The following is a 17,667-nucleotide window of genomic DNA, read 5'->3' as shown; positions in this document are numbered from 1 at the left end:
AAGCTTTAATCATCTTAATGATTCAATATTAATAATATAATCTTAATAATATTTTAATTAAATATAGCTAAAATATCATCTGAACCTGAATCAGTATAAAAGTATGCATGAGTATAAATTTTAAGTACAATGAGATATTTTACTTTTTTTTTTCATACTAAGTCAAGGAGATCCAGTGCTTTATGTCTAGTGTTTTATATGTCAATTCAGACTAGCCAGTAGCATATGAGACTCAGTAGCATATGTGCATGGTAACTATCATAGGCTGGTGGAGTTCTAAGGAATCAAGAAGAGTTGCCAAGATATGAGAAAGAAAAAAAATGCAGATTTTTCAAACGCTTCCAAAGGAGGTTGCTATGATAAGCAACAAACATGCATTCATTCATCAAACATGTTTGCATGTGGGAGATGGAAAGAAGAACTCAAAGCTTCTGCCCTCAAGGACCTCATAATCTAGCAAGGGAGAGAGACCTGAACTGACCATTCTAACATCCGGTGGCCGTGCCAGAGGAAAGCTCAAGGGAGTAAAGAGGGGGACTATCTACCTGGGAAGTTGACAGGAAAACAGGCATCCGGGTATTACCATCCCTTAAAACTGGCTAAAATGCCTGAAATTCTCATCATGCAAACGGCCTGGTTCAGATGCAAATACCTACTCAGGCAGGGGGTACACATATACTCACATTTACATGCATCATTTTTTGAAACCAGGTTTATTTGTGTTATTTAGTAGAAAACAAAGCTGGAAGGTAGAAGAGAGATCTAAGACCTAATGGCTCAAGTGTGGAGCACTCAGATCCTTGGAGGCTCGAAGGGGAGACAGTAAAAGGGGAAAGTGCAGATTCAGGTGTCGGAAGGCAGGAAACTGCCCTGCTTTCCACACTGAGAAACTAGCCCAGACCAAGGTCTGTTCCTTTTCCTAACATGTCCTGTCCACCGAAGTATGCATCCCTAAACAATAGACGATTGTGCTTTTGAAAGTCTCTTTGTTACAAGAGAACTGACATACAACAAATGGCACAGATTTAAGGTGGATTTCATTGTTGTCTTCATTTGTCAAATGAGGACATTGAGGCCCTAGAGAGGGGAGGTTGGCTCTTCCAGGGTCCCATACCCCTGAAGGCAGATTTGCCTCCAGGGCTCCAGCTTAGTCCCTGCTCCCTGGCTCCAATCCCCACTCCAACTACCACATGGGAAACCATAGGTGATACCCTAATGGCCCTGGGGAGGCTGGGATGGGAGAGCTCCAGGCTGGCAGGAAGACTCAGGGGGCCTGGGGGGAGCTGCAGTATGGGTTCTGAAGTCTGGGGCAAGAGCAGACGGCAAATGAAAAAAATGAGTTTATGTTTGGGCATGATTATGATTTTCACATCAGAGTCAAGGGAAATTTCAGCCTCCTTCTCCCAACTCATTTTCCTTGGCCCTTCCAGCCCTCCCTGTGCAGGTAGTGGAGTGTAGACACGATGGGAGGCACCCAGGGCTAGAAGCCCAGGTAAGAACCACTCAGATCCTTATTCTCCCAACTGAAATACCAATAAAAACCTATTATGGTTTCACTAACAGAGGACTGTGAAAACATGTTGGGAATTCCTGATTGTCCTCATTCAAAATATGCTCACAGAGAGAAGCAGTGGAGTCCAGTGGTTCACCATCAGCCTGTGAGTTCGAATCCCAAGAATGTCCCTCTCCTGTGATGACCTCGTGCAGAGTCATTACTTCCCTGATCTGCCTCAGTTACTCCCTCTAATGTGGGATCATAGCACTACCTACTCATGGAGTGGTTGGGAAAAACCACTGAGATGATGCCTGTAGGGCATTTGGCTGGGTGTCTGGCCCATCGTTAATAAAAAATAACACCCCAGGGGCACCTACGTAGCCCAGTTGGTTGTGTCTGATTCTTGATTTTGCGCAGGTCATAATCTCAGGGTTCGGAGATGGAACCCCCACATGGGACTCTGCACTGGGCGTGAAGCCTGCTTAAGATTCCCTTTCTCTCCCTCTCCCAGTGTTCACCCCCTCCCTGGCTCCTGCTTGCACATGCATGAGCTCTCTCTCTCTCTCTCTCTAAAATTAAAAAGAAAAAATTATATATCCCATGAGATAGAAAACAAGAGGGGAACTTGGCTTTTGTAAAACCCTCAGGTGTGTGCCCCACTGCTGTTGTTCTGGTGTATTCCAGCAGGCGTGGAAAGTATTCTCATGGCCGTGATATCATGTCAGGAGGCAGCGGGCTCCTCGGGAACTTAAGGCGAATCAGAGTCCTCAGACGAATCAGGGTCAAGGAGCATGGACACAAGGGGAGGGCCAGGAGGGAGCAGGCACATTCTCTCCCTGGCTCCTGCTCCTCTGATACCACTGCTCTGGCTCTCTCCTTCCTTTGACTCTGCTCCCCTCTCCTTTACCCTTCCTTCCTCTCCCTACTGGTCCTTTCTCCCTCTCCAGCTTAAGAGTTTATGTCTCCTAGGATGAGTTAGATTCCCAGGGCTGCTGTAATAACTCACCACGAACATTGTGGCTTAAAACAACAGAAATTTATTCTCTCACAGTTCTGGAGCTAGAAGTCTGAAATCAAGGTGTCTGCAGAGTTGGTTCATTTTGGGGGTTCTGAAGGGGAATGGGTGCCTTGTCTTTCTCCCAGCTTCTAGAGGCCATCAGCAGTCCTTGGCATTCCCTATGCCTTGGCAGGGGAGGGGTGGGGGGACATGTCCCTCATAGTCTGCCTCTGTCTTCACATGCACGCCCTCCCCTGTCTCAGTGTCAAAGTCCCTGGAGGAAACCAATGGAGGATAGCAGTGCCCCTAAACCCATGGTCACCTTGTCTCTGGATATTTTACTTAATTATATCCTTTTTCCAAATGAAGTCCTATTCTGAGGTCCTGAGTAACTGTATATTTTTGGGGCTACTATTTAAGCCACTAAACCCTTTCTCTGTCTCCTCTCCACCCCCCACTTTGTATATCCACCACACCTTATATCTCCCCACTCCTTTGCCCTCTGCTCCTTCCTTTGCCCTCCCCTCCCCCCTGCTCTTCTCTCTCTCCACTGCCTTTTTATTTTTTTCTAACTTTTTAAAAAAAGACTTATTTCAGAAAGAAAGAGAGGGCAGGGCAGAGAGAAGTGGGGGAGACATGGAGAGAGAGTCTTAAGAGGACTCTTCGTTGAGTGTGGGGCTGGATCTCACAACCCTGAGATCATGACCTAAGCCGAAACCAAGTGTCAGTCTCCTAACAGACTAGGCCATCCAGGCACCACTCTCCATTGCCTTTTTATTTACTTTTTAAAGATTTTACTTATTTGCTTATGAGAGACACACAGAGAGAGGCAGAGACACCGGCAGAGGAGAAGCAGTTTCCACATGGGGATCCTGATGCGGGACTCGATCCCAGGGCCCGGGGATCACACCCTGAGCCAAAGGCAGACGCTCAACCACTGAGCCACCCGGGTGCCCCTCCACTGCCTTTTTAAAATAAGACTTCTCTTCAGCGCTTCCCCACCACTTAGCTGTACTGACCATAACTTCACATGAATTGAGAGATGGGGTGCCCAGCAACAGCCAGGCTAGAATTTTTTATTTAAAGCTCTTGGGAGGAAAGTTTTGGCTGGGTCAGCCTGATCAGGTGTCCAATCACCTGTGGGCCGAGGGGCCAGGTTAGTTACCAGGTGTTAGTCACCGGATGGTTAGTGACCAGGTGCAGGCAGGACGGCCGGCCCGCCGGGAGGACCCGCCTGTCAATGGGTGCACCGTGCACTGTAATCAGGACTCGTCGCCCAGCGGCTGCGGGTCATGGGGCATCAACAAAGCTTTAAGATTCCTTTCTCTGCTTAGATTTTTAAAAATCCGCTCCATCTGGGCCTGCATTCAATGCCGGGAGGCACAGTTATTCAAACTTGCTGAATTGTGAGGTGTTCTGTTAAAAACATAGATTCCCAGGCCCCTTCTCTAGTCTCTGCGTCTTAACACTCAAGGAGATTCTCAGACAAAAAATCGTGGGAGATAGAACCACAAGGCTTTCCAACATCTTTCCAACGTCTAATAGTCTGTCTCACTGTTCCCAGCAAACCTGTCTCCCAGTTACACATTCCTGTGAAGTTCACCCAACCTGGGGAGAAAATGTGGTGGCAACGTGCCGTGCCAGACCTCAAAGTGGGGCATGGCGTGGCTGAGAATGTGGGCTTTACGTCCCACTCTTGATTTCAGCTCAGGTCACGATCTCAGGGTCGGGCTTGGTGCTCAGCGCAGAGTACCCCTCCCCCTAGCTCTCTTTCTCTACACCCAACATGGGGCTTGAACTCACAACCCCTAGATCAAGAGTCTCATGCTTCATTGACTGAGCCAGCCAGGCGCCTCTCTGCCCCCAGGGTTTCTTTTTTCAACTAATGAATAGCATTAAAAAAGAGGAAACTGTTAACGATTAAAGCAGACTGGAGCAAATGCAGTGTGGGGATGGAGAGAGGAATTTAGTTCTTGATTTGGACAAGCCAGTCATAAAGCTGTTTTTGAGAAGACCGGGCATATTTGAAGAGGGACTGGGTATTAGCTGATAATAGAGGACTGCCATTAGTTTGGGGGGATATCATAATGGCATGCGGTCAGCATTATTGATTAAGTCCCAACTGGCATTTCTTTTGACATAAACACACGAGGAAAGGCTTTGGAGTGACTTTCCAGAACTTCAGCCCAGTCTGAGCTTCGCCAGTACATTGCTGGTTGTCGGGCCTCAGGGTTTTCATCTGCAGCCCCCCACCTTCTACCACCCAAGCCTCGACGATTTCAGTTCCAATGTCATCTCCACCCTCTTCATGTGACACCATCCTCAGGTCTGAGAGGTCTGCTAGGATGATCTCATGGTTTACAGAAACCATGCTTCTATTTATGTGTCATTATAACTTAATTATTTTTAGAGACAACATTATTGATTCCCATTGAGCTTATGGGCCACTCTGAGATTCTTATCTTCCCTCACCTCTGCTCAACCTGGATCCAGGGAATGACACTCCTCTCTATTAAATGCCTCTCTGATTCCCATCTCCCCACTTTTCCACTTTGTCAAGGTTATTTTAGCTAATATGCCCCATTTATTATTTATTATTTATTATTCAAATAGCCGTGGTTGCTCTAACTCAGGATGGGTAGATCCCAGCCTGGTTCTGGTGGCCACAGGCTCACAATAATAAAAATGCCTTCCCATTCCATAGAGTGACTCAACCTTTTAAAGGACCTTTTCAAAAAAAAAAAAAAAAAAAAAAAGGACCTTTTCATGGATTATGGACTCTTTTTATACTCACTCTAGAGTTGACAGGATAGGCATTCTTATTCCTACTTCCCAAACTGAGTAATTAAGGTTCTGAAAAATTGAAATAGCAACTCAAGAGTCAGGAGCTTGGGTTCCAAGTCGGGTTTCTATCATTAATCACCTTTGTGACCTTGGGCAGGGCTTGATGCCCCATCGGGCCACAGTGCAATTGACCACACAAGGGGATTTGCTCAGGCTAACCCTGGTTTATACCTGCTGAGCCTGTGTGATTATCACCTGTGACACCTTGCACTCTAAAAGGTGTTCCAGGGGTGCCTGGGTGACTCAGAGGGTTAAGTGTCCGACTCTTGATTTCAACTCAGGTCGTGATCTCAGGGTTGCAGGATAGAGCCCCACATCAGGCTCCGCACTCAGCAGGGAATCTGCTGGACTCTTTCTCCCTCTGGCCCTCCCCCCACTCACACTCTCCTCTCTCTGTCTCTGTGTCTCTGTCTCTTTCAAATAAATAAACAAATCTTTTTTAAAAATGTGTTCCAGCTTGGAAGATAAAATATGTAATCTCAATCTTCAGCCGTGGAAGGTGAGGAGCATGGACTAAACCAGTGGTTTTCAATCCTGGTTGCTTAACAGAATCACTGGGAGAGATTAAAGTTGCAATGCTCAGACCTCACCCTGAACCAATTAAGTCGGAATATTTGTTGGGGTGGGGCCTGGAATTGGATGCAGTTCCAGCTCCCCCAGGGGATTCTAACATGCAGCTGGAGTTGCAACCCCAACTGATGCTCTTACTCTGCAACAGCAGCACCTGAGAGTCCCCACATGGAAGCTCAGGTCCCACCCTCAGACCCACTGCCCGAACCAGAGCCTGCCTTTACACAGCATGCCTCGGGCATTCCCACGCACACTGTTTGAGCAGCACCGCCCAGGAGTGCTTGGAGCTGACTGCATCTAAATGACTTGGCCAGTAGCGCTCGGCTACTGGAGCCTCACCAGGGCAACAGCTGCCAGCTCCCTGTTACCTCAGCAGTTCCCCATGGTTCACGGCCTGGTTCACGGTGAGGGCTGAAGTCTGGATAAACCGCGATGTAGGCTGGAAGGGGGGCCTCGGGGTAATGAAGGCATAGCACGACTCACTCTCCAGAATGCTTGCAAGAGCAAGAACGTCAATGATCAGCTGACCTGACCATCTCTAGCAGCTTAAGACATGGATAAGGACACATTGGTTCTTTATTTTTTTAATAAATATTTTTTATTTATTCACTTGAGAGAGAGATAAAGCACAAGCAGGGGGACAGGCAGAGGGAGAGGGAGAAGCCGACTCCCCACGGAGCAGGGAATCTGATGTGGGACTCTATCCCAGGACCCTGAGATCATGACCTGAGCCCGAGGTGGAGGCTTAACCATCTGAGCCACCCAGGCACCCCGACACATCATTTCTTAATACTCACATTATTGATTCCAAGCTTCCTCCTGTCTGATTAGCAGCATGCCCATTACCTCAACCTCTCTGTTGCCCTCTCTGAACCCCCTGCCCCTCTAAGAACCCCAGGCCCTTAACCACTCCAGAGGGATCAAACCTGTGCCTAAGCCCCCGGGGGGGCAGGAGGGGGGAGGATACAGAAACTGACCCGTCTCTGCGAGTCCAGGTGGCACAGTTTTCTCTTGGGGGGTTGATGTAGAAAGACAGTCCTGCCCAATGGGCTGTGTCTTTGGCTGCTGCTAGAAAGAGGCCTTGGTGATCCAGGCGCCCGCACCAGCCTCCCCCATTGGTGAAAGGTAGTATCGCAGTGTCCATGCAGTCACTCCTGGGCAGAGAGCCCCAAGTCGGGATTCCACGTTTATAGAACCGAAACTTAAACTCATAAAGTGGCTGACAACCCCTCTTGCCCCAAGAGGATTTCCTTTTGGGGGGCCCTTGGCATCTTTCCTGGGAACTGACCTCAGGTGGTACCGCTGCCATCAACATAATGTTTACCACTGCTAAGTCTCTCATTCTCCCAAGAGGCTCCATAGGCCCTCATGCAAATGTGCCTACCCACTCCCTGGAGCTGAGTGTGCTGAGAAGTGCAGAGGGGGGCACACGTTACCTGTCACACAAAGGCTCTGGCTCAGCCCTGGCAGGGGCATGCGGTCCATGCTTTACATTCTTCAGATGGGCCCTCCTGTCTCCTTCCAGACACGGTGCTGCCTGCTATAAAACTCTGGAGGCCTTATTCCAGGCCAGGCACGCTGCTGATCCAACCACAAGCTTTATCTCTCTGACTGAAGCCCTCCAATGGCTGCCCATTCTACTCCAAGTAAAACCCGAGACTGGTGTCCCCAAGCAATCTCCCTGCCATTTCTCTCTGTCTGCTTCTCCTGCAGCTCTTGCCTCATTCTCTCCTCCAGACACTGGGGCTTCTCATCTTCTCAAACACACCAGGCACATTCCCATCTCAGGGCCTTCGTCCTGGCTGTCCCCTACCTGCATACTCTTCCCTCAGACACCCTCAATGCTACATGCCACCTCTTTAAAGTCTTGCTTCAAATATCATTTCATTAAGACTTACCCCAACAAGATAACATGTAAAACTGCAACCAGGACCCACACTACCAGCCCCCCTCTACCCTCCCGATCCTCCTTATCCAGATATATCTTTTGTGATTGCACTTATTTTCAATCACCCTACATAATTTTCTTCTATTCATTCTTCATTGTCTGTATCCCTCTGGAAGAATGTAAGCTTCATAGGACAAAGACTATTTCCCCTGCGTTTGCTTGCTGACATGTCCCCAGTGCCTAGAACAACGCCTGGCACACAGTAAATATTCATGGAATGGACAAATTTTCAAGGCCTCTGGATACAGGCAGAATTATAGCACCCATTTTACAGACGGGAAAATTGAAACTCAGAGAAGTTAAGTGACTCCTTGGAGGTCATGGAGGACCCAGTTATGAGCACCAGGTCACCCAGACTTCAGAGCCAGTCACTGGGCTAGTTCAAAGGATGGCAGTGCAAAAGCAACATGTGGATACTTTAGGTAGAGTCCAGGGAAGAGGAATGTAATTAAAATGTGCTTTGTTTTTAAGGGTGGAGGTGGGAGATGCTGGAAGAAGATTAGTGAAAGAAGGATGTATGAGGGTTCTGGTGACCTAAAAGTTGGGGTACGCTTTATCATTCTGCCCTTAAAAACGGATTTGGATCATGCAGCCTAAGGTGCTCGACAAAAAGAAGACAAGACTGACCCTCACCCTCTGGAGACTTCGAAGTAGTCACCTGTGGCTGGAGGGAGAGTGTGGCAGTTGAGGTCAGCAACCGGGTACAGCGCCAAGACGTACTGTAACAAAGCACCTTCACACGTGAGGGTTTATGACAACAAGCCTTTGTCACTGGCCACTCAGCCTGTTTGTCCAAACGAGGCGTGCCCGGCGATCTGGGCCCAGGCCAGCCGATCTCCCTGGGCCCGCTCAGGCCGTCTGTGTGGGGCCGCCTGAGCTGAGCCTGTGGCGGCCTGCGTGTCTGGAGGCCGGGGCGCAGGGGATGGGCCCTGGGGCTGGGGGTCCCATGTTCCAAGGGGGGAACGGAAGCCCTGGGGCTGGCTGAGCCAGAGCAAAGGCAGCCCGGGCCCATGGGTGCATGCTATTACTCAGGTGGCCGCCCGGGCTCTGGGCTCCGGGGGTGGGCAAGTGCCTCCTCCATCGGATGTGCCACAAAGCAGGGGACATGGTGTCCAGTTTTGAAAAACCACCTACTACAGGTTGGGCTTGGGTGACTGAGGCGCCCTATGTGAAGCACTAGGGCCAAGCAATAGGTGAATAATGGGGGTGAGCGAGAGGGGGCGGGCGGGAGGAAGACCTCCTGTGCCAGAAAACGAGCTGATTCGTCCCTCGAACGAGTGGTCAGAGAGCATCTGCGGCGGGTCAGGCCGGGGACCGCACAGCGAGAGACAGACCCGGGGTCGGGCCCCTCTCGGGGTGACATGTGAGGGCCAGAGACCGACGAGGACCGTCAGACACCCCTCACGGCGGGGACCCTGACCAGTCGGGGTGGGGGAAGGATCCCGGGATGGCCTGAGGGAGGCGAGCTCCGAGGCAAGCCTCTGGGCACTGACCGAGGCAAAGAGACGTGGGGGAGCAGGGGCGCCCGAGGCGGAGGAGAAGGATGTGCAGAATCCAGATGCCAGACAGGGGCATCTGCATCTGCACATCTGGCCTCGCTGACCAGTGTGGCTGGAGAGAAGGAAGATGGCAGTGGAGAGAGACGGATGGAGACGTGTGCAAGAGAGGCCAAGGAGTCGAGACTTCACAAGGAAAGGTTTGGTTGTTTTTTTTTTTTTTTTTTTAAGAAATCCACCCTTTATTTATTTATTATAAAGATTTTATTTATTTATTCATGAGAGAGAGACAGGCAGAGGGAGAAGCGGTCTCCATGCAGGGAGCCTGATGCAGGACTCGATCCCAGGACCCCGGGATCACGCCCTGAGCCAAAGGCAGGTGCTCAACCACTGAGCCACCCAGGTGTCCCCCCACGGAAAGATTTTTTTTTAACTAGGGGATGACAAGAACAGGATGGCGCGTTAGAAAGACCACTTACCCATCAGTGCAGGAGATGGGCAATTGGTTTTGGCTCCGGGCAGTGGAGGGGGCCTTGCAGGTGGTGCATGGAGGAGCAGGGTAAGGAATGATTCAGGAAGTCCAGTTAGGCTACTTGAGCAATACAGGCACAAAATGGCAGGTGGACAGATTAGAGAGAATTTCAAAGGCAGAAAGCTCCCTGATAGGCAACTGCCACAGTGAGACAGAAAATCCTAGAATGTTGTCTGGGATTTCTGGCTACAGCCAGATAAATGGATGGTGGTACTATTTAACGAGATAGAAAAAGTTGGCTGAAGGAGGTTCCCTTAATTGAGCACAAAATTTGATTCTAAGCTTCCCAGCAGCAAAGGCAAAGAGCATCCAAGATAAATAACCTCATTTCACTGTTTCCTAACAGGAAGTACAGCCATGCATCATGGAAACCAAACCTCCTCATAAGGTGTACAAGGGGGATCTACCAAAGAGAGTGACCCAGGATCACTTTAAAGGAAACAAGATGGAAGCCCCAATTCCAGCAAATGCCATTAACAACACAATCAAATAACTTAGAGCTTTGTTTTTAAATGTTGAAGCAATTAGAAGCAACCTTTGTGGATTTTTTAAATTACATTCCCGCCCCCCCCCATTCTAAAGTAACTCAGGTTTACTAGAGAAAATTGGCAAGTTCAGAGATGTAGAAGAAAAAAAAATTAAAATCACCTCTACTCCCAGCAAAGATGACCAACTGCTGTTAATATTGTGGTGTACCTGTCTTCCTCAGCTGTTTTTCTAGGTTTCTGTATAATGAAATATTTTTCTCTTTAAAAAGTTGGGATAAGGTAAGGCTGGATCAACTGCTTCATATCCTGCTTTTTTTTTTTCCACTCATGTTTGCCCGTGAGAAACAGAAGCCTTTGTTTTAAGGAAACCTAGTGTTCCAATGACCTCTCTTAATGTCTCAAAATGTATATTCTTTTGTCACTTGTGCAGACTTCCATGTACTTGCTCTGCTTGTCCTCACAAGCTTCCTGAAAAAGAGAAGAGAGGTTGGTGAACTTGACTTTTTCTTGCCAAGGACTTAATTGTGTCATTTATAATAGAGATCTTGGGGCCTGGCATTTTAGCACAGAGAGAAAGAAATATGCTAATGCGTTGTGCTTCACGGAGAGTACAAGAATAATTAGCCACCCCAAGGCCATTCCTGAACAGGTTGCGGCCTTGCTGCCTCCTTTCCCAGGGAACATTCTCCTCTGGTAACGGTTCTGCAGGGACACAACCTCCCTTCTCCCTTTCTTTTCCCTGCAGTGTCATTACGGGAGATGGCAAAAGGGCCACAATGGTTTGTTGCTGCTCCCATCAAGAACCAAAGTCTATTTCCTCACCCCTGAATCAGGGCTTGGGATCTGCTTGGATCAATGGAAGGGACCGATGTGACAGTGGGTCAGATCTGAGTCCAGGACTTGAGAGGCTTTGCAACCTCTATTCTATACCATGTTCTCAAGAACAAATGCAAAACAGGTAGCCTTTCTTTCTCTAATCACTGAGCAAAAGTCCGGGTTATCACTCTAATCAGTACTTGAATGAATCCCTGCGGCAGGGGAGATGACATTACACCAAGGGGCTGGGGCTGTCTCGATCCCATGCAAGCCCGAGCTGTCACACAGCAGAGCTGAGTGGACAGGTGGTGGGGAGGCAGCCACAGTGCTCATTCGGTGGATTTCAGAGGCTGTGGCGCGATCTACCAGCATTGAAACAATCTTGTATTTCTCAGAAGTCCTAGTTTGATATGGGCCATGCTGTATTTCCAGAATTTTCTTCCAACTCCTTCTCCAGGCATGATTGAGCCCCTGTGAGTCCTGCCTGGTCCTCTTTTGAGTTGTGAATCTGACACTGAAGTATGCCAACTCAATGTTTTAGAATCACAGAAAATCAGAACAGGAAGGGGGGTGGTTTGAAGTCATCTCATCTTCATTTTTATAGAGGGGCTTCCCACCTGGATTCCACATTCAGTGCTCTGCTCAGTAGAGGACAAGCCCCAACACTAGTGGAAGGGACATGGGGAAGCTGAGAAAAGCTCTAGAGCAGGTGATACGAGGGTGTGGAAGGCCATCCTAGGCAGAGGCATGCAGGTATGGATTTTTGGGTGCTGGGGGGTGGGGAAAGGGAAACATTCTGTGTGTAAAGAAGCAAAATGCTGGAAGATGGGAGCAGGGGGAGGGGTGAGGCTAAACATTTCAGGTTTTGTGAGCTTTGTTAAGGGCTTAGAGCCCCTGTGGGGAGGCAGGGCAAAGGGTACCTATGCACAGGTGGAACGTCAAACAGAACTCCTCTGCGCAAACATAGTTCAGGGCCTCCAGCAAGGGCCTCAGCCTTGTGGAATCTCAGATGGCCTGGGGACAGCTGCCCGCAGAGTCTGGCTGGCTCTGACCAGAGGACTGGCTGCAAGAAAACAACATCTTCTTCTGGAAGAAGTCAAGCTCGCTTGTCCAGGGCTTGGTTACTAAGTGAACAGTGTAGCCCTGTGAAAGATCAGTGTGGAGACTATTTACTCACATGATTGTTTTCTATTGTTGCATCACAAAAAGCCCTCAGCCTTGGAGAATTCAAACAAGACATGTTTACTATCTCGCAGACTCTGTGGGTCAGGAGCTTGAGAGCCGCTCAGCTAAGTGCTTCTGGCTCAGAGTCTCATGAGTCGCACTCAAGACCTCTCCTGGGGCTGCTATCATCTGAAGGCTTGACCGGGGCCTCCTGATGGCTCGCTCACATGGCTCTGCATGGCAGGCCTCAGTTTCTCCTCACAGGGGCCTCTCTGTAGGGCTGTTCTTATGACCTGACAGCTGGCTTCCTTCAAAGATGTGAGCCAAGAGAACAAGGAAGAGGCCATGTGCCACTATGCACTCATCTAATTACATCCTCCACATTCTATTCATTTTAGGTCAGTCTCTGAGTCTGGCCCACACTTAAGGGGTGGGAATTAAGCTTCACCTTTTCAAGGGAGGAATATTAAAGAATATTGAACATATTTTAGGGACACCTGGGTGGCTCAGTTGGTCAAGCATCCAACTCTTGACTTCAGCTCAAGTCATGATCTCAAGATCATGGGGTCAAGCCCTGCGTTGGGCTCCATGCTCAGTGGGGAATCTACTGGAGATTCTCTCTCTCCCTTTCCCTCTGCCCCACCCCCAACTCTTGCTCATTCTCTCTCTCTCTGTCTCCCTCAAATAAGTAAATCTTTAAAAAAAAAGAATACTGTACATATTTTAAAACCACCATAACCCAATAGGGATTTTGAGAATGTTCCTAGTTGTTCCAGGTAGAAACAATATCTCTAGATAAATGGTCCTCAGATTCTGGTGTACATACAGGTCATTGAGAGTATGCCTGTGAAGAGTAAAGATTTCTGCATCCACCTCCAAGAAATTCCATATTAGGAGCTCTGGAGTGAGGCCCAGAAACTGGCATTTCAGGGTAATTCCCCCCAGGATCCTCTAACACAGGTTACTGAGGTCCGGGAATCTGCATTTGACAAGTCCCTAGAGTTATTCTGATGCTGGTGAGCTGTCATATTCCTGCCCCTGGAATTGGTAATAACTGCCCAGTGGAATGACAGCATCAGAAATTCCAATGCAACTGGGAATAACCACGTGGATAGTCTGGTCAAGGGCTAAAGCAGGCAGGGGGGTACACTGGGGCACAGTTCCCCAGATGTACCCCGGTGACAGGCAGAGCTCAGCAATCACAGCTCATTCCTCACTCTCTTGGACAGAGTCCCAGGGCGCTTCCTGACCCAGCACAGCAGACAGCCACCTCCCGTCACTCAGAGACGAGAAGCCTATGTGCTTTACTTGATCTACAGCCACAGGTCCGGGAATCTGCTTAGTTCAGACGCAGAACACTGATTTGGAAAATCTTGGCAAGCAAGAGATTTCTCCAGCATGCACGGGGAAAGCGCTGAGCATAGCTATTATCTATTCCGTAATTGAATGGGGATGGTGGGATGGGAACGGGGAGGGGCAGCTGACCAGCACTTAGCCCTGGGAACCTGTGGTCTGATTCAAAGGTTCGAACACTCCAGAAAGGGGCTCGGCACAGAGGCACATGCTTCCCTCTTGATGAGGAGCAGGGTTTATGAGGTGGCCCTGGGGGTGGCCCTTTGTTTAGTGCTGTCTGGTTCTTCACCCGGGCTTTCAGGAAACTTGCCAGGAGCCCCTCTGAGTTTCCAGCCATTGTCTGGGGCCCCTCTTGCCCTCTTTATATGGGATGGTTTATGTCTGCTCCTCAGCCCTGGGAGGGAGCCTACACAAGAGCTGCTCAGCAGCTGTCGGGGCCTTTCTGTTTTAAGCTGGGACACTATTGTGTCTCTCTTTATTTCCCATAAGGAGCCGTGACCCAGGTGGCTACAGAACTGCCGCTCAGTGCGGAATGGGGCAAAGAGCAAACAGAGCCATCACACAGCGTGAGGAGCAGGTGAGGGGACTGCCGCCCGTCATGAGGTCATGAGCGAGGCAACAAAACCCTGGCCTCGCGCCCTGTGCTGGGGAAGCGCCTCTGCAAGTTCACCTCCACCGCTGCGCCCCGACCTCCCCAGGCTGGGCGGCCGCCCCTGCGGGACTCCAGCCCAAAGACTCATCTCCCCGCAGGGGGCCCCGGGCTGGGCTTTTACCCAGGCTTCGGATCAGAGGAACCCTTAGAGGCGAGGCTTGAACCCCCCGGAAAACTTCCCCCAAACCCCCTTCCCCTCTGCTGCGCATCTTCAACTGAACTGTTTCTCAGACAATTGTCACTAGATGACACCCTCCACCCCGATGCGCGCACACACACTTAATCACGTTCCTTGTTTACCAAATAAGTTAGAAAATAGATGGGAAAAAAATTCACCTTGTACCTAAAGGTAACAATCGTTATTCTGAAATATTCCTTGTAGACTTTTTTTCTCTCTGCATGTGTATACATGTTCGTGTATGTATGAGTGTGTAATACTATTGACATTTTGCATGGGATGATTCATTGTTGTGGGACTTAATGCTGTGCATTATAGGATATTTAGCAGCATCCCTGACCTCTACATTTGTGATAACCAAATATATCTCTAGACATTGCCAAATGTCCCCCGAGGGGCATATCACCCTCAGTTTAAAATCACTGATTACATGCACACACATACACACAAACACACAGAATGCAATCATATTGCAAATTGTGCCTTTTTTCTTCTTCTTCCTTTTTAAATTGACTATCCCATAAACTCCTTCCATATCAACTGTTAGAAATCCACAGCAGCACTTGTAATGGTGGTAGGGCTGTTCATGAGCTGGCTCTTATGTGACACAATCTATATTACCAATCCCCCATTACGGGACCTTGTGTTTAAAACTTAAATGATCCCACATGTCCTGAGTTCTAAGTTGCTTTTTAAATTTAAGATGTCACAAACGTCTTTGCACATCACAGCTGTTGGCCAAATTATCCCACCTCTCTGAAACTCCATCTCTTCATCTGTAGAATGGGGACGTGCTGTGAAAATGAGTTATCAGAATGGGTACCTGTGCCCCACATGCAGAAGGCCCTCAACCCAGGGCTACAGCTGTAGGTAAAATCCTTGTTACGCTTACTATGTTTACTATGTCGTTTGTTTTTTTTTTAAAGATTTTATTTATTTATCCATGACAGACACAGAGAGAGAGGCAGAGACACAGGCAGAGGGAGAAGCAGGTTCCACGCAGGGAGCCTGATATGGGACTCGATCCGGGTCTCCAGGATAATGCCCCGGGTCGAAGGCGGCGCTAAACCACTGAGCCACCCAGGGATCCCTATGTCCTGGTTTTTAAATGACTTTCAGTGCCCATCCTTCACATAGAGCCACCATATGTTATTAGATTTGTCCCTATTGATGGACTTTAAGGTGGTTTCCTAATTTCCAGGATCATAAGTGACCTTGCCATTAATATAATCATAGTTTTCCTTGACATCTTGGGGAACCAATGAAAGAGAATAAGCTGAGCCACCTGTCCTAACCAGGAACCTACAAAACAAAAGACAAATCATTGTTTTCGTGGCCTGGTTTTAGAAACATTTCTAAATGTTAAGCCCCACCCACCGTGACCTTCAGGCCCGGCCAGGCATTATTAGCCAATCTGGTCCCTAGTCAAAGTGCTAACTCCAGGCTCTTAGGCTAAACCCAGGATTTTTTTTTTCCTGCTTTTATATCAAGCCTAAGCCCCCTTTTTTCCTGCCTTGAGATACCCCAGGGGTTGTATGCAAACACCTGTGAGATTCCTCTTCTATTTTTTTTTTTTTTTTTAAGATTTTAACTATTTAGTTGAGAGAAAGAGAGCATACAGCAGGCGGAGGGGCAGAGGGGAAAGGAGACAAACCCAAGCAGACACTGCATGGAGCTCAGAGCCTGACGTGGGCCTTGATCCCACAAACCTGAGATCATGACCTGAGCCAAAATCAAGAGTCAGACGTTCAACAGACTAAGCCACCCAAGCACCACTATTCTTTTCTGTTTTTAAGTTATGGATGTGAAATATTTTGATGTATACAATGTATGTGCACGTGTGTGTGTGAAAACATATTTGCCCAGTCTCTCTTTTTTTTTTTTTAAGATTTTATTTATTCATTCATGATAGACATAGAGAGAAAGAGAGAGAGAGAGAGAGGCAGAGACACAGGCAGAGGGAGAAGCAGGCTCCATGCAGGGAGCCCGACGCGGGACTCCATCCTGGGAGTCCAGGATCATGCCCTGGGCCAAAGGTAGGCACTGAGCCACTGAGCCACCCAGGGATCCCCCATATTTGCCCAGTCTACCGAGGAACAGTAAAATGAATATTCCTGTATCTATCACCCAGGCCAAGAAATAGTACATTCGATACCCAGAAGCACCAAGGCACATGTTTGTCTTTCTTTCTTTCTTTTTTTTTTTTTTTTGGTCTATGAAATTGCCAAAGATTATTAATTTTTTTAGTGTATATATATGTTTATATACATACTAAATATATGTGTTCAGTATAATATATGTACATATATTTAGTATATATAAATATATTATATATTTAATATAATCGAATATATATATTGTTTATTGGTGTTCGATTTGCCAACATATAGTATAACACCCAGTGCTCATCCCGTCAAGCTTGTCTTTCCTGCGGGGAGCTTTCTCCAAGGAGTATGGAGCAGAGGGGCGGGTCCACTGGGAAAAGTGGAGTCAGCAATCCAGATCCCACCCTGAATTCCATTCTGCCCCTGCTTGCCCTTTGAGGTTCTGAGGCCTTGGGCACATTACTTAACTGTGAGAGCTTCGCTTGGAGAACCTTTCGGTTTCTTGTCTTTGAAGTGGAAGATTGTTATGTAGATTAAATGAGATGCTTCTTTTGATAAAGTCCAGAGTCTGGTGTCTGGTACCAAGTAGGTGCCAAAGCAAGAAGCTGTTGTTTTTATTATGGTGAGAGCTTTTGAACAGGGAATTCAGAAACATGGTCCTGGGGCTCTGCTAGTCAGACCTGTGATTCCAGGCAGGACAAGTCTTGGGCCCCAGCTTCCTCGAGGGGGAAGGAAATAGGGTAGACTCCCTAGAAAGGCAAACTTCCTTTCTTTCCAGCTCTAGCCCTTAGTAATTCTGCGAATCATTAAGCTAAGGAGAATGGGCTGTGAGGAAGCAAGAAGGCAATACAAGGACTCAGTGGCCCAAGGTCAGTCCATGCCCAGAGGGTAATAATCTGGTTAATAATGACAATATTTTAAGCACTTATTCTGGGGACCCTGTGGTGAAAGCTGCACGTGGGTCATTTATTTCACTCTGAGGACAGCACGATCAGATAGATCTTGTACGTCCATTTTACAGATGTGGAA

At 48.2% G+C, this 17,667-nt stretch overlaps 2 long non-coding RNA genes across 3 annotated transcripts; one reads left to right on the top strand and one right to left on the bottom strand.

The window, feature by feature from the left end:
• Positions 1-10,372: 10,372 nt before the first annotated feature.
• LOC140609974 (uncharacterized) lies at positions 10,373-12,759 on the bottom strand. The gene is made up of 2 exons (XR_012011746.1): positions 12,107-12,759; positions 10,373-10,838 (listed from the first exon to the last, which is right to left on the bottom strand). It is a non-coding gene; the product is annotated as an uncharacterized lncRNA (long non-coding RNA).
• On the top strand, positions 12,418-16,696 carry LOC140609975 (uncharacterized). 2 transcript variants are annotated; one of them, XR_012011747.1, is made up of 6 exons: positions 12,418-12,748; positions 13,179-13,281; positions 13,580-13,675; positions 14,193-14,280; positions 15,316-15,403; positions 16,446-16,696. It is a non-coding gene; the product is annotated as an uncharacterized lncRNA (long non-coding RNA). The 2 variants fall into 2 exon arrangements; XR_012011748.1 differs by lacking the exon at positions 13,179-13,281.
• The last annotated feature ends 971 nt before the right edge of the window (positions 16,697-17,667 follow it).

This window comes from Canis lupus, chromosome 19, assembly GCF_048164855.1.
Source record: "Canis lupus baileyi chromosome 19, mCanLup2.hap1, whole genome shotgun sequence".
Taxonomy (NCBI): domain Eukaryota; kingdom Metazoa; phylum Chordata; class Mammalia; order Carnivora; family Canidae; genus Canis; species Canis lupus.
The sequence above is the reverse complement of the archived record's forward strand: the minus strand, read 5'-3'. Positions and strand labels throughout refer to the sequence as shown.